The sequence below is a fragment of the Podarcis tiliguerta genome, assembly GCF_965153285.1.
Source record: "Podarcis tiliguerta genome assembly, chromosome: 16".
Lineage (NCBI taxonomy): Eukaryota > Metazoa > Chordata > Lepidosauria > Squamata > Lacertidae > Podarcis > Podarcis tiliguerta.
In genome coordinates this window covers 34126151-34142323 of record NC_139549.1, presented here as the reverse complement: position 1 = coordinate 34142323, position 16173 = coordinate 34126151, and the positions used below count along the sequence as shown (strand labels likewise).

Genomic DNA, 16173 nt, shown 5'->3' with positions numbered 1-16173 from the left:
ACTTAACTCTCAGGGGTCCTTTACCTTTTTTTTTATTTTTAAGATTGAATATGAATGTTGTGTTTTAATTGTTGTAACCCACCCAGGGACCTTAGGGTGAACGGTGGGTAGTAAATTATATCACCACCATCTCACCAACGACAATAAGGGACACGTCCCTGCCAGTGGCGTAGCGTGGGGGGTGCAGAGGGGGCCGGCCACACCGGGCGCAACATCTGGGGGGGGGGCGCGCTCGCGCTCGCAGCTCTCTGCCCCTGCTAAAATCCACAGGTTAGGGGGCGCAAATTACTTGCCTTGCCCCGGGTGCTGACAACCCACGCTACACCACTGGTCCCTGCAGCTGCCTGGGTTATGAAAAGTTATTCTGACCTCATTGACCTGAGGAGAACAGCAAATGGTTTGGTGCTTTAATAACAAGAAAACTTTCATGCCCGGAAGGCGGAATAATTCCACTTCTTCAGCTGAGAATATTATTGTAATAAAAGAGGAAGATATGAAATCGGAGATGAAATGTGGTAAAGCAAACAGTGATGACTGCAGGGCACGTTATCCTGAGGGAACGGGACAGAAAATAGTCTTCTCTTTCAGGGCTACCTTGTCATCCATCTCACGTTACTCAACTGTAGCCTCCAACACTTTGCAGATAAAAATAAAGGGAAGTTTGTAAGCCATATTTTCATAACAAGGATTGTTGTCTGGCTCGCCTCCCATTACAACACACCACTAGAATCTCTGTCTGCTATCTCTATGCCATTTTAAACAGCCATGGCTTTCCCCAAAGAATATTGGGAACTGGAGTTTGTTAAGAGTACTGGACCAGCCAATTGCTCTTTCCAGAAGACGCTGGGAATTGTAACTTTCACCACCCTTAAAAACACACGGACATCAAAATTCTCTGTATTTATTTATGCATTTCTTTATGGATGTATCTTAGGTACATATTTCTCTTTTTAAGTTTTTAAAATAATGTTATTAAACAATAAAACAGAGAGCACTGATGTGAAAAAATAATATGCATCTGTCCCAAAATAATATGCATCTGTTACAAGGAGCTTTTGATGATTTAAAAAAAAATATCAAGAAGATTATTTTGATGTATAAATGACCATTATCACTGTTTTTGTTCATTCTGGTCCTGGAGGTTTTGGCAAGGAATATTAGAATGGATAAAGAAGTCACAGGAATAAGAATAAAGAAAAATGTACTTAAATTGAAAGCATTCACTGACAATTTGGTTATCTCTGTAGAAGACCCAAAGAATTATCTCCCCAGAGTAATAGAAAAAAGTTTGGACAAGTGGCAGGTTTTAAACTTAAGGGATCAGGGGCCTCCTGAGAGCTTTGGCACCCTTATATTATTAAAAACACTATAAAACATCAAACATTTAAAAATTCCCTAAACAGGGCCCGCCTTCAGATGTCTTCTAAAAGTCAGATAGTTGCTTATTTCCTTGACATCTGATAGGAGGGCATTCCACAGGACGGGCGCCACTACCGAGAAGGCTCTCTGCCTGGTTCCCTGTAACTTCTCTTCTCGCAGCAAGGTAAAATGCCAAAAGGCCCTTGGAGGCTGAATAGTGGGGCTGGAGATGCTTCTTCATGTATACTGGGCTGAGGCCGGTATTGGAATGGGTGAATCTGTCCCTTTCAGTTGGTCATTTTCCCAATTTCAACTTCAGTTTTCCACATTTCCACATCATCTTGAGCATTTATTTATTTTTTTAAAAAAGAAAAGCCTTCATGAAACTTCATAAGCATTTTTGGTATGATTTTCTCCTGAAAGACATAGGTTCATGTGCAACTTTGCCTAATGTGCTTATTTATTTATTTTTATAAGCACATGTAGTGGGGCTGCTCAAAGGTGTTCAATGAGATCTCTTTGTTATATAATCAAACTGTTGCCCCATCTTCTCACCTAGCTCTTTTGAACATGTACAGTGGTACCTCAGGTTAAGTACTTAATGTTGGGATACTGCCAGGGAGACAAAGTATCATGACTCCACGTCGTCTCCGGACGTCCATCGATCTCCCGTAGACACGCAGTATCAGCAATTAGCGACACGAGCTCCAGAAATAGCTTCCCACATTCCAGAGCCGTGCACGCTCTATCAGCAGATAATGCACAGTGAAAGATGCACTCAGGAGAGCATTATTTACAAGTTTATTTCTGCGTTGATCAGAACAAAGAAAAGCATGACTGCCTGCTTCAGTGTTCCGGCTCCGAGAGAGAGAGAGAGAGAGAGAGAGAGAGAGAGAGAGAGAGAGAGAAACGAAAGCAAAGACACAACAGAAACATCCTGTGAAAACAGGAAATGCGCAGACTCTGTGACTCACAAAGCCTGCTCCCTTTTAAGGTGGAACGGAAATATCCTAACACTTAATTCGTTCTGGAGGTCTGTACTTAACCTGAAACTGTTCTTAACCTGAAGCACCACTTTAGCTAATGGGGCCTCCTGCTGCCGCCGGAGCACGATTTCTGTTCTCATCCTGAAGCAAAGTTCTTAACCTGAAGCACTATTTCTGGGTTAGCGGAGTCTGTAACCTGAAGCGTATGTAACCTGAGGTACCACTGTATATGGAAACAGAATGGGATTTGAAAAACAAAGAACTTATCTCTCATCTCTTAACAGCAGCCCAGGGCTCTGTTGCCAGCTCCTGGAAGCCCTTCAGTCTTAATAATTTGGATTGGTGGTTCTCTGGGGTCGGGCAAATTGAAAAGATATCTCATAAACTAAAAGTATCTAAAGGACAGAGCTGCAATGACTGTGGGTGGGTTGCTGTTGTTTTTGCTATATTGCACGATTTTATTTCTAACATGAATATTGAGCCATATGGTCACTCTGTGCCACCAGTAGTTGTTGTTAGTTACCCATCTTCACCCTAAGATCCAAGGGTGGGTTGCAGAATTAAAGCACAAAATGAAAACAGTTTAAAACAACTTACAATCACAACAATAAGGTGGGTCCTAAAACTATACACCTCAATATATATGCAAACATCTGGCTTGTCTAAGGCTTTGTAGAACCTTTGTTCTCAACGATGATGAAACTCACAGGTACAGAATACTTTTATTTCTATGTATCATTGATATCTGTAAGGGGAATCTTTGCATGGGTTAATGCATAATAATAATAATAATAATAATAATAATAATAATAATAATAATTTATTTCTACTCCGCCCATCTGGCTGGGCTTCCCCAGCCACTCTGGGCAGCTTCCAACAAAATATTAAAATACAGTAATGCATCAAACATTAAAAACTTCCCTAAACATTATTATCCCTTTGGAGCAGAGCTGTATCTTTGTACTTTTGTCCTTCCAGGCTGTGATGCTTCATAGTTTGCATTTCTTTGTTTTCTTTCTTTTTCTTATCTTTGCACTTAAAAAAAGAGCCCAAATCAATAAACTACGAGATATGGAAAAACATACATTTTTGCAAAGCAGTTTCTCTAAAATAATACATTTTTGCATGTAATTTCCATTGATATTTCCATTTTTTATGGACATCTTACCTCCACGCATTCCTTTTTATACACATTACTTGGCTGGAGAACAGGATTGCCAAACTGGGAGAGGTGCAAATTTGCAAGGGCAGTAGTGTTTCGGCTCATGCATTGTTTCAGAAAGTGTGAATGAGGTAGGTTTGCCTTTAAATGCGATCGAATCGGATTTCTCCCCAGTCCCTGGTGTTAATTAGCTGATAGACTGAGTGCACTTGGCTAGCCAAGAAGGGCCTATCCACTCACACCATGACGGCAAGACGCCTTGATGAACACGGAACATTTCATGTACTGATGCCCACTGAATTGCTCCTATGAGTTGCCATTAATATCATTGCACAGGCCCAGCTGGGGAAGAAACCCATCGCAGTGTCTATCCGACTGTGAACCAGAGAGCACTTCATCCCGTTTTTATCCTTCACTTCCATTTATGACCCTTCAGCTGCACTTCCAAATGTCCGGCTGTTAACGACCTTTGACAATGTGGTTCAGATGCTTCCTGAGAAATATACTACGCCGTAATGAGCAGACTGTCACAGTGAGACCTGAAGGATGCTGGTTTGTACCAGCATTAGAATGACTCAGACATCACCACAATCTTCAGAAACCCTGCTGTCATGTTATGCAGACAATGAGGAAGTTGGAAATGATCAATGTCTCTCCCCAGAACCACTCTCCGAGATCAGAACCTGGAGCGAAGGCAAGGGATGTGGGACACAATATAGAACTAGAATAATAGGGAAAGCTGTGTAAATCTGGGCTGAAATTTACAGCATGTTATACTTTGAGGGGAAACTTTATGAAAATTATATATAGATGGTACCTAACACTAAGTAAAGGGACGCAGGTGGTGCTGTGGGTTAAACCACAGAGCCTAGGACTTGCTGATCAGAAGGTCGGTGGTTTGAATCCCCATGACGGGGTGAGCTCCCGTTGCTCAGTCCCTGCTCCTGCCAACCTAGCAGTTCGAAAGGACGTCAAAGTGCAAGTAGATAAATAGGTACCGCTCCGGCGGGAAGGTAAACGGCGTTTCCGTGTGCTGCTCTGGTTCACCAGAAGTGGCTTTGTCATGCTGGCCACATGACCCGGAAGCTGTATGCCGGCTCCCTCGGCCAATAAAGCGAGATGAGTGCCGCAACCCCAGAGTCAGCCACGACTGGACCTAATGGTCAGGGGTCCCTTTACCTAACACTAAGTAAATTATCAAAAATGTATAATTCAGTGCCAAATCTTTGTTGGAGATGTAAAGAAACACAGTCATACCTTGGAAATTGAATGGAATCCATTCCGGAAGCCCGTCTCCAAAACAGACAAATCTATTTCTTTATTCAACAACTGCTGCGCAAATATTATAAATGCATGAAAATGGCGTGGAAAGGCAGTACCTGCTAAAGAAGAATGGCAGCTAAAATTGACAGACTATCTAGAATTGGCAAGCTTGACATGTAAAATTAGAGGTAAAAAAGAGTTTGAACTTAAGGAGGATTGGAAAATGTTTGTAGATTATTTAAAAACTCAGTGTAAATATGCTAAAACGCAGATAGGATTTGAGTAAGAACAGCAGTGGAGTTTCTTTCTTTCTTTATTTTGTGAGGAAGTGAAGGCATATAGAGTAATTATAATATGCAGCATTGGGGAAACGATGGAGGGAGGGAGGGGAAGTCTTAGGTTGATTGAATGTTAAATTTGAAATGTTGTTGAATTATTGTTTATTGTTTTAAAAAATATGCTGTAATGGTTCTAGGGGTTGCTCGTGCATAAGTTGCCTTTACACCTGGCTAGGTTACCTGGTTGAACTCTTTCTGTCAGGACAGCCTCAAGATCCGTGGCTGCCTCAGTTGCTGGCAGAATCCGTCAGTGGGCGTTTCTTAAACCGCTTCCAACATAGAAGCTGTTTGACGCCCAGTCTCCTCACCGTTGCCTGCGTGAAAGTTTCCTGCGCAAGGTGGGTGTGGGCAACGGAGCACTCATGGCCTCTCTGCTGGTCTCCTGCGAAGAGTCCTGGAGCCACCTCTCCGATTCCTCCATCTCCTCCCCTTCTCCACTGGTGTTACGCTGATTACCTTCCCCAGCGGATGGGCTATCCCTCCTTCTACTAGGATCCTCTCCACCATCGTCCGGGAGCCTCCTCTCCGCCTCCCGCTCCGATGGCAGTTCCCTGACATATATTAAATTTTTTTTTTTAAAAAAAAATCAGAACCTAGAGCAGAGAAGGTGACAACACCCAAACCAATAGGATAATGCTTACCCCCCCCCCGCCAGTCGCCAAAGACATGGAGATGCCAGCACTGTGTGAACAAACCTTTGAGGCCCAATCCACTTGCTCGCCCATTTCTGGGATTCCAGCCCAGGTATTCAGCCTACCCACCCCAAACTCATGATAATAGTGAAGGGGGAAACGCTCACATTTCTTCGGATTTCCTGCATGCAATTGCCAATGACATTGGGATTACTTCCAGCCTTTTCTGTCACTCACTTCACAAAGGATAAGCCACTTGGATTTAGTTACACACCCGCCCAACTGCCAATTGGCTCCATTTTTGCAAGGAGGGGAATGGAGCAAATGTGAGCAGCAGGAAAGGCTGTCAGTTTTGCTTTTTATGAAATAAAAAGTGTGCACTGCAATTACAGAGCTTCTTAGCAAGGGTTCCCGAAGTTGTCTGGAGGTAGCAAAAGGAGGGCTTTGCCTAACACCTAACGATTAGCTCCCGGTGACTTCCATCAATAAATCATCCATTTGTCTGAAGATTACAGGCAACCTTCCTTGGCCTCAAATGATTTTTTTCCACCCACCATGCTGAACATGGACTGAAATTGCTAGAAGAGGTTTAAAAAGTTGAGGGATGGATGGGAAGACAGGATGGGGGCTTCAGGAATGGAGATGAGGATTTCTAGGCGACACCTATTTATGCTCTAATTTGATCATTCATTGTTCTTATAATAGTCTCGATAGGTCTACCATAATGTCTTCTTCTCAAGGAGAGCTGGACTGGCTTGCTTTGTTTGCAGCAGGTGGGCGATAGATCAATGGTAGAGCATCTGCTTGCACGTAGAAGGTCCTAGGTTCAGTCCCTGTCATCTCTAGGTAGGGTTGGGGATGTTCCTTGCCTGAAACCCTGCTGCCAGTCAGTGCAGACAATGCTGAACAGGATGGACCAATGGCCTGACTTGGTATAATGCAGCTACCTTTGTTCTTCCTCATCATTGTGAGTGCTTTCTGCTTTATAAGTCAGTAGACATACTTGGTAGGCTCCATCCGATGGGGAAGAGCCATAACTCAATGGTACAATGAATGACTTGTATGTAAAAAGCACCATCTTCAATGCCTGGTATCTCTAGGTAGGGCAGGGAAAGATGCCTGCCTGGAACCCCAGAGAGCTTCTCCTGGTCAGTGAAGACAGAGGTAACCTCAGGATGATGTTGAACTTCAGCTCCCATCATTATTGAGCACTGGCCACAAGGGCCAGGGCTCCAACAACTCTGGAGAATACTGTGGGAATGTTCAGGGATGCAGGAGATGATATATTGTTTGATTATATCATTTTCCAACTTGTGTTAACAAGTTCACAATTTAGCAGAGTAACATTCCCCCTTTTAAACTTGCAGCAGATGCATTTGCGCAGGCTCGCTAAAGCCTCTGTAATAACTGTTCTGGTATTTCCTCCTTACTCCCTCATAAAACACGACACAGTCTTCTATGAAAGCAAAAAAAAAAAAAAAAAAGAGTTTACTCACATATCATTCTGTTCACAATTAGATTCCAGAAGGCAGGCTTAGCTTAGAAAAGTAACATATATCTAGAAACTATCTCATAAGAAGACAGTCCCTTTGTCCTCTCTTGGCTGGAAGCCAAGACAGCATCTTTGACTAAGCAGATGTTGCTTCTTCGATGCATGTAGTCAAAAAGAGAGATGGCTGCCCTGCCCTGTGCTTTTGTCGTTACCTGCACAGGTGAGGCCACACCCACCTCTAGTCACGTGCAAAGGAAGTCAGTCCCAGCCCAGAAGGAAATAGGAAGTTTACCTGCTGGCTGGACAAGGATTCCTCCCCATGTGTAAACATGTTCACTCTAGGAATGTTGTACTTGACTGCTGTTGTGTTTCACATCCCACAGATACTACGTAAGCAATACAGAGCTAGATGGATCAGTGGTCTGTCTTGACTTTAAAAAAAGATCTGATATCCCATAATTCAGTGACAGAGCATATACTTAGCATGGTGCTCAATCTCGGGTTCAATCCTTGGCACCTCTAGGTAGGGAAGTCAAAGACCTCTGCCTGGACTTATACCTGCCAGGTATAAGGTCACCTTATACCTGCCAGGTATAAGGTCACTTCCTATTTTGTTATGGCTCAGTGCAGGTGGCTATGAAATTGATCTGACTTTCAAGGTCCACTCTTGAAGGAACAGGTGGGTTGAGAAAAAAGTTATGTGCTCTATTGGAACTCCCCCCCTCCCCCGACTGCTGAGAAAATAGAATTTCTTCAAGGATAAGCACTGGAGCAAGTGTCAAGGCCCCCATCTGGCTTGTCATCACCTTCAAGCAACTCGTCTCTTTGCAGATGGTCATCTCCCTCCTTAGAATGGTGAAAAGCAATTCACTCACTGGGGGATTCAGGGCAAAAGGTTTCCATCACTTCCTAATGAATGTTGATCTTGGGGGAAAATGCCAGCAGAAAGGATGCTCTCAGTCTTAACCTCATCAGTGGGAGCATGACAGCCCAAACGTTTTTCAGCCTGGCAAGAATAAGGTGTTCTGCATGGCCAGTGAAGGGAAGATCTGCAATTCTTGGTATCTTTCTCGGCTTTTGCTGTCATCTGGATGTCAATTGTACTGGCACACCTTATCTGTGGTGCATGGTTGCACGGAAAATGGGGAAATTAAGTGAGGTCACTTGAGTGTCATATTAAATATAACTCTCTGGGACTTCCAGTGCTCACCTCAAATATGAGCCGAGCATAATGGTCCTAGAACAGACATGGGCAAACTCGGCCCTCCAGATGTTTTGGGACTACAATTCCCATCATCCCTGAGCACTGGTCATGTTAGCTAGGGATGATGGCAGTTGTAGTCCCAAAACATCTGGAGGGCTGAGTTTGCCCATGCCTATCCTAGAATATCTTGGGTTTTAAGTCAAGTTCTCTTCCCCACCTTTGTCTTTCATTAGCACTGGGAGAACTACATTTCCCAGCATTCCTGGCACATGGCATCCTATGTGATGTCATGTGTGGGGAAGGTAAAGACGGGCACCATTGATCAGCTGATTGATAGTGCCTTCAAAACCCTGCACTTTGCAATATCAGGGATCAGTTGATTACTGGGGCTTGTATAGAGCTATGTCCTGTTGCAAATACGCCTGAAATAATTCTAGGTGGGGTGACTATAGGTCTCCAATTTGATTCCTGACCTCTTCAGACAGTTTCCTTCTCCACTGCCTCCCAGGTGAATTCAGCTATTGGTTCCCTGCCTCCTTCTAAAGAACTTGTACCCAGAGATATGCTTAAGAAGCCACGAAAACTTACAAGTGTCCCAAGGCACTCAAATTTAATCTTGATTTTGAAAGCGTATCCTGGCATAACAACTCCTGCCTTTAAACAAGGAATGTCAGCTCCCCGTCCCCGCTAAAGGTCAGACTGCATTAAATCAGAATATGGTGAAGTCAATCTGGGAGCAGGGATAAGGGATACCATTTCAACTGTGGTGCTTACCATTTCATTTCCTCGGTATTTTGTGTTGCACACCAATGCACGAAATGTGAGAAGCTGCATTGCAAGTGACTCTCTTCTTTTGGTTGTAGCCTTCCCCCAACCTGACTTCCCTGCAGACATTGTTGGACTACAATCCCCATCGCCCCTGGCCATGGGCCACAAGAGTTGGGGCTGATGGGAGTTGTAGTCCAACAACATCCAGAGGGCACCAGCTAGCGGGAAGGACTGTAGCATACAATCTCAGTTCTCTGAATGCTGGTCCTCATGCAGCCAAAATGGCACCACCCAATCACAAGTTGCCCACTTGGTCTAGCAACTTCTGACCCACCTTGCCCTGTAGCTTTTGGCTTCAGACCTGAACTTGACTTGCTGTAGGTCCCACTTCTTACATAGGCCCTAGTCAGGGGTGTCCCATCCCATTTTGCCTCAGTCCGCCCCATGGGATGGCCCCCCTAAAGCAGGGGTCAGCAAACTTTTTCAACAGGGGGCCGGTCCACTGTCCTTCAGACCTTGTGGGGAGCTGGATTATTTTGGAGAAAAAATATGAACAAATTCCTATGCCCCCCAAATAACCCAGAGATGCATACATTCTACTCATGTAAAAACACCAGGCAGGCCCCACAAAAAACCCAGAGATGAATTTTAAATAAAAGGGCAGGCTGATTCCCGGACCGTCCGCAGGCCAGATTTGGAAGGTGATTGGGCCACATCTGCCCCCCAGACCTTAGTTTGCCTACCCCTGATCTAAAGGGCTGTCACACGGAAGATGGAGCAAGCTTGTTTTCTGCTGCTCCAGAGGGTAGGACCCTAATCAATGGATTCAAAGAGATTCCTGCTAAATGTTAGGAAGGACTATCTGACAGTAAGAACTGTTTGAGAGTAGAACTTGGAAGTGGAACTTAGAAGGCGGTAGACTCTTCTGCCTTGGAGGTATTTAAAGGGAGGTTACATGGTCAGGGATTCTTTAGCTGTGATTCCTGCATTGCAGGGTTCTTGGGACCAGGCAGGGAGATACAATGCTGGATGTTCTCACCCTGCCACTGTACATAACTCCCGTGGGTTTTGCACTTCCAGTTCTGGAGCCAGAGGCGGATTTCGGGCAGTGTGAACGGTATGGTCGCACCAGGCACATAGCTGAGGAATGTGCCTTCTCAAAGCTTGGTAAACACTTGCCTGGCTTGGGGAATGAGATGTGAGGGCTCTGGCAGGATCCTAGAGCCCTCTGTCCTCCTTCCCAAAGCCAAGCAAGTCCTTAGCAGGCTTTGGGAATATGGTAGGAGAGCTGGAGGACTCTGCCAGAGTCTCACTCCACCTTCCCAAAGCCCAGCTTAAACCAGTGCTGTGAGGGCTGGGGTGTGTGTGCCAAATGGCCTCTATAGGATGGCATATTACCGAGGTCTGCCCCTGCCACAACTCTTGCGTCAGTAAGACAGAAAATGGGGATGTTATGGAAAGAATCATGGGCATGCTGGGGGAAGTCATGAGTCTGTTGATTTCCCAATCTCATGGCATTTCCCAAAACCAGGATGAAAACTAAGCCATTCCTGGAACTGGTGAAGTTTATTCCATTGTTCCCACTGAGAGGTGGGTCATTAAAAAGAACGAAAGAACATATTCTCAGCTGAGCTGACTCCATAAGAACAGTGGCTGTTATCCTTTTCTTAGCCTTTTATTTAAAAAATATAGGTCATTGTGTATTCATAAAACAGGATGGACCAAGAGGTCAGAAGTCCATGCAAATATAATACATTCATTCATCTCACATATGGTTCAATAATTCATTTCTTTTCTATTTTAAAATACCAAGATCTAGCTCGCTAGCAAGCAGGCAGGCATAGTGCTGAGTTTCAACTCCAAACAAAAGAGCATTTAATTTCTGAGTTATCTTCAGCCTGCTCCTTCACATAGCTTTTCTTATCCACAATTTTGGAGTGCTTGTTCCTTCAGGCCACAGTGGTGGAGAAGCAAGGCTCCAGCGTTATCACTGCAGCTTGCAAACCAAAACAGTATTTATCTTTGAAGTATCCCTGAGAAGGGTCTTTAGCCTGAGTCCCCTTAAAGCCTTGCAGGACCAATAAGGATGCATTTCTCCTTGCTTCAGTCTAGCTGGCTGCAAGGTGGCCAGTCTCCTCTATAGTTTGTTGCAATCCCTTTGACCATCTTGGTTGCCCTTTCTGGCAGCTCCCAGGCTGTCAAGGGTGTTATGTGGTCCTTCAGTGCTATAGCTTCCTGTAATGGTTCTAGGGGTTGCTCGTGCGTAAGCTTGTCCCAACGTCTGGCTGGGTTGCCTGAGTGAACCCTTCCTGTCTGGGCAGCCACTCGCCCGTGACCGTCTCAATCGCTGGCAGAATCCGTCAGTGAGCGTTTCTTGAACTTCTTCCAGCATAAAAGTTCTTTGACGCCCAGTCTCCGCCTACTTTCCCTGCACAGAAGCCTTCTGCGCAAGGAGGGCGTGGGCAGCGGAGGACCCCTTCTCTCCCCGCTGGTCCCCAGCAAGGAGTCATGGGATCGCCTCGCCGATTCCCCCATCTCTCCCCCTTCTCCACTGGAGCTACGCTGATTCTCTCCCCCAGAAGATGGGCTGCCCCTCCCACTCCCGGGACGCTCTCTGGGATCCCTTCGGAGCTTGCTCTCTCCCTCGGACACTGATGGCAGTTCCCTGACACTTCCTAAAGGTAGGTTGCTACCTGGAATGTCAGTCTGAGGCCGTTTCCAGTGAGCTTTTAATTTATCCCCATCCTGAGCTGAGGTCCATCACACGTTCTTCTTGCTTCTCCTCTTCCCAGAAGGGCTTACCAGACTTTGATGCCAGGCCCAGTGGATTTTGACTGGGGCTGTGCACACATTCCTAACACTTCTGGTTTGGTACATTCATTAGCTACAACCCATAGCTATTCTGTATCTATCCTGTTGTTTCTCATGAAAATGCTGTGTTTTGATGCATTTCCCCCTAAACCAGCTTCAATCTGCATTGAGAAAAAGAACAACCTAGATGTGTTATGAGCCAGTAGTGTATACACAACCCCAGGAATATCTGAATATACACGTCTGTGTGTGTGCATGTATGTGTGTGTGTGTGTGTCAGGTCTACTGAAGAAATGAGAACATTGATTTTCCTTTCAAAAAACAGGCTGTTTTTTTTGTTTTTTTTTTAAAAAAGGTATTTGCTCACAGTAAGATTGTGGAGACCTATAATGTAGCACCATTTGTTCTGCCTTTAGCAAAATTTCATGCTAAATTTGTTCACCATTGCATTAGAAATTGTGCTGCAAGGACAGAAAATTTCCTGGCTTAAGCAATGGACAATGGATGGCTGGTGTGTGGGTGTGTAGCCAACACTTTGCAAAGGGCTGCACATTGCTATGGCCAATAATCTACTCCTAGTTCAGGGGCCTCATTCAAATGAAGACCCAACAAATGGGAGCTTCATATCATCCTCCCCCAACTTTTGGCAGCAGTGGTAAAAAGAAAAAAATAGACACAGTGTTACTTTACCCCAATGCCCTGATGGCAACGCAAATTATTTTCTCCATGTACGTCAAAGTGATCATGTGATGAGCCCTTAGGCCACAACAACCCCCTCCTTTGCTGATCTACATGGATTAGCTCAGGGGTCAGCAAGCTTACTGGACGATGGGCCAGTCCATGCTCCGTCTGTCGGAGGGTGGGCTGGTGGCGGGTGCACATGCTATTCTTAGGATATTTCCATTCCACCTTAAAAAGGAGCAGGATGTTTGTGTCACAGCCTGCGTATTTCCTGTTTTCACAGGATGTTTCTGTTGTGTCTTTGCTTTCGTTTCTCTCTCTCTCTGTGCCGGAGACACTGAAGCAGGCAGGCAATTTTTTCCTTTTTTCTGATCAACGCAGAAATAAACTTGTAAATAATGCTCTCCTGAGTGCATCTTTCGCTGTGCATTATCTGCTGATAGAGCGTGCATCGGCTCTGGAATGTGGCAAGCTATTTCTGGAGCTCGTGTCGCTAATTGCTGATACTGCGTGTCTATGGGAGATCGATGGACGTCCGGAGACGACGTGGAGTCATGATGGACTTTGTCTCCCTGGCAGTATCCCAACAGCTATTTCCGGCACTCCTCCGACCTGGATGTGCGCCAGAAATAGCGTGTGTGCATGCGCACGGGCACTTCTCCATCCCGCACGCATGTACACATTCTATTTCCAGCGCACATCCGGGTCAGAGGAGAGCCCGTGCGCATGCCATCAACCCAGACGCCATCAACCCAGAAGTCAGTCCCTGCACCGTGCCGTGCTGGTAAGAGCGGAGGCGGGGGCGGGAGGGGTCGCCATGGGCCAGATAGATGAGCCCCGTGGGCTGCTACCGGCCCATGGGCCTTAGGTTGCCGACCCCTGGATTAGCTAAACAGGGGGGTATTTGTCTCTGTCTGTCTGTCTGTGTACATGTGAGTGTGTGGTGTAGCCAACTATTGCAGCCCATGAGTTCAGGAGGCAAAAAGGCAGGGGTGGAGCCACATCAGTTCAAAGCTTGGGAATTTGGGAGGGCTTGGAGAAGACTGTGCCAACACAGAATAGACCACAAATCAGTTTCAAAAGCTCACAATCAAAAATAGTGCATCATTAAGAGTAAAGCAAACAACAAACAACAACAAACTTGTTGTGAATTTATTAACCAAGAAACAGATTAAGCCTAAGGAAAAGTAGTAGCTGTCAAAGATACAGTTAATTCAGGATATATTTATCCTGGCCCTGAAAAGATAATGAATAAGTCCATGGGCAAATAGCTTCTGCCTGGAGACAGAAGTTGACAACTGGTAGATTGCTAGTGGCAGATGACATGTATTGGAGAATTTCATGTATGGAAACATACATTCCTGCAATTTGCATGTTCATCCAGGGTCAGGAACAGAAATCACACAAGTAAATATGAGCAGTATTGGCTGTTGTTTATTTTCAGTCCACAAATGTTATGTAAATAATTACGTTATTTTATTCCACTGAAATTAATTACCGTATTTTTTGCTCTATAAGACTCACTTTTTCCCTCCTAAAAAGTAAGGGGAAATGTGTGTGCGTCTTATGGAGCGAATGCAGGCTGCGCAGCTATCCCAGTAGCCAGAACAGCAAGAGGGATTGCTGCTTTCACTGCGCAGCGATCCCTCTTGCTGTTCTGCCTTCTGAGATTCAGAATTTTTTTTTTCTTGTTTTCCTCCTCCAAAAACTAGGTGCGTCTTGTGGTCTGGTGCGTCTTATAGAGCGAAAAATACGGTACATAATTAAATAATCACATAAGTGTTGGATGTAGTGGATAGCGAAATGAAAAACATAGGTTATAGCGCAAGGTGAACTGCAATGGAACAGAAACAGCGCTGATTGCTGTGAACCCAGGTTGGGCCAAATCACTGCCTCCTTCCTTTCCTGGACAGGTGTAACAATGTGAACGGAGTTCAGAAGCAAAACCAGCAATAGTGTGGGAGGAGTCTGAAGGAGGGACAGGAAGCAGGGACGAGGGGAGATGGATGCAAGGCAAGGAGAGAACAGTAAGCCCAGTAACTGCTTTGTCGGAAAGGATCTTAATAGTGTATGGTGTTTATAATGCACATGACTAGCCTTGATGGCTATGATCTGCCTCCACAGCTGGATGCAGTAATACTTCTGCAGTGGCGTAGCGTGGGGGGTGCAGGGGGGGGGCGGCCGCACCGGGCGCAACATCTGGGGGGGGGCGCTCGCACTCACAGCTCTCTGCCCCTACCTGGCTCACTCACTCTCTCTCACTGCAGTGCTGGCTGTGCGAATCCGATCCGAGCTGCCGGGTCGCCGCCCACTGTGGAGGGGAGGGTGCCAGGCGTGCGGTGCGGTGCGGAGAGAGAGCGAGGGACTATCTGGGGGAGGGACAGTGCAGCGGGGGGGGGGGCGCAAATTACTTGCCTTGCCCCGGGTTAGGGGGCGCAAATTACTTGCCTTGCCCCGGGTGCTGACAACCCACGCTACGCCACTGTACTTCTGAATGCTAGTTGCTGGAAACCACAGGAAGGGAGAGGGCTCTTGTGCTTGAATCCTGCTCGTCAGTTTCCCACAGGCATCTGGCTGGCCACTGTGAGAATGGGATAATGGATTAGGTGGGCTGTTCATTTGGCCTGATCCTGCAGGGCTCTTCCTGCGTTCTTATATTTAGTTGTACAAACAGTGCCACATGAAACAACGGGGAAGTACTGTCAGACAGGAGTGTTGCTAAGCCAACACAGTTGATGCAGAGAAGATGCAAACAAACGGATAATCTCCCAGCCTTTTATTTAGCAGCTATAACGCTCAAATTGCATGCCATGTTATACCCATAAATTGACAAAAACCTGCCGTTCATTTAAAAATAAAGGTACGCTCCTCTTGACGTGTGAGCAGAATCCGGCAAAATGTTATGTTTGTAGTCTAGGAATTTGTGCCTCTCTAATTGGTGGGGAAACAAGAAAGCCTTTAATGCATTTTTAATATATAAAGAGGAAGGCTATTTAAGCGTGACAAGGCCAGATTGCCCTTAATGATGTGCTTGGATACTTGGAAGCGACTCGCCATGTTGGAGAAATAGATAAAATAGCTGCCTTAATCTGGGAGAAACACAAAAGGCTTGAAAATGTCCTGAATAAACCTACTGAGCTGGGGTGGGGGAAAGAACACAGTGCACTGCGGGAGAGCCAGGCAGGAGCATGCCCCTTCCTGGGCCTTGTCCTACAAAGCTGGGAAGCAGTGCATTGTGGGGTTAGTGAGCAGAAGATGACAACCATGGTTGGAGTTCTGGAAACCCCAGGAGGGGAGAATGTTCACGTTTGTGGGTATCTCACAGGTATCTGGGTGTCCACAGGAAGAAGGATGCTGGGCCAGACGAGCCATTGTCCAGATTAAGCAGGCTCTTCTCATGATGTTCAGGGTCAATTGGCTAGTGCTGATGCCATCACTGATGAAGAGTGACAGAACTCTTAACTCTCTGGTCCCCCT

General features: G+C 45.7%; 1 long non-coding RNA gene across 1 annotated transcript; it reads left to right on the top strand.

The window, feature by feature from the left end:
* Positions 1 to 10197: 10197 nt before the first annotated feature.
* Positions 10198 to 16105, top strand: LOC310666923. The gene is made up of 3 exons (XR_014506107.1): positions 10198 to 10321; positions 14610 to 14723; positions 16022 to 16105. It is a non-coding gene; the product is annotated as an uncharacterized lncRNA (long non-coding RNA).
* The last annotated feature ends 68 nt before the right edge of the window (positions 16106 to 16173 follow it).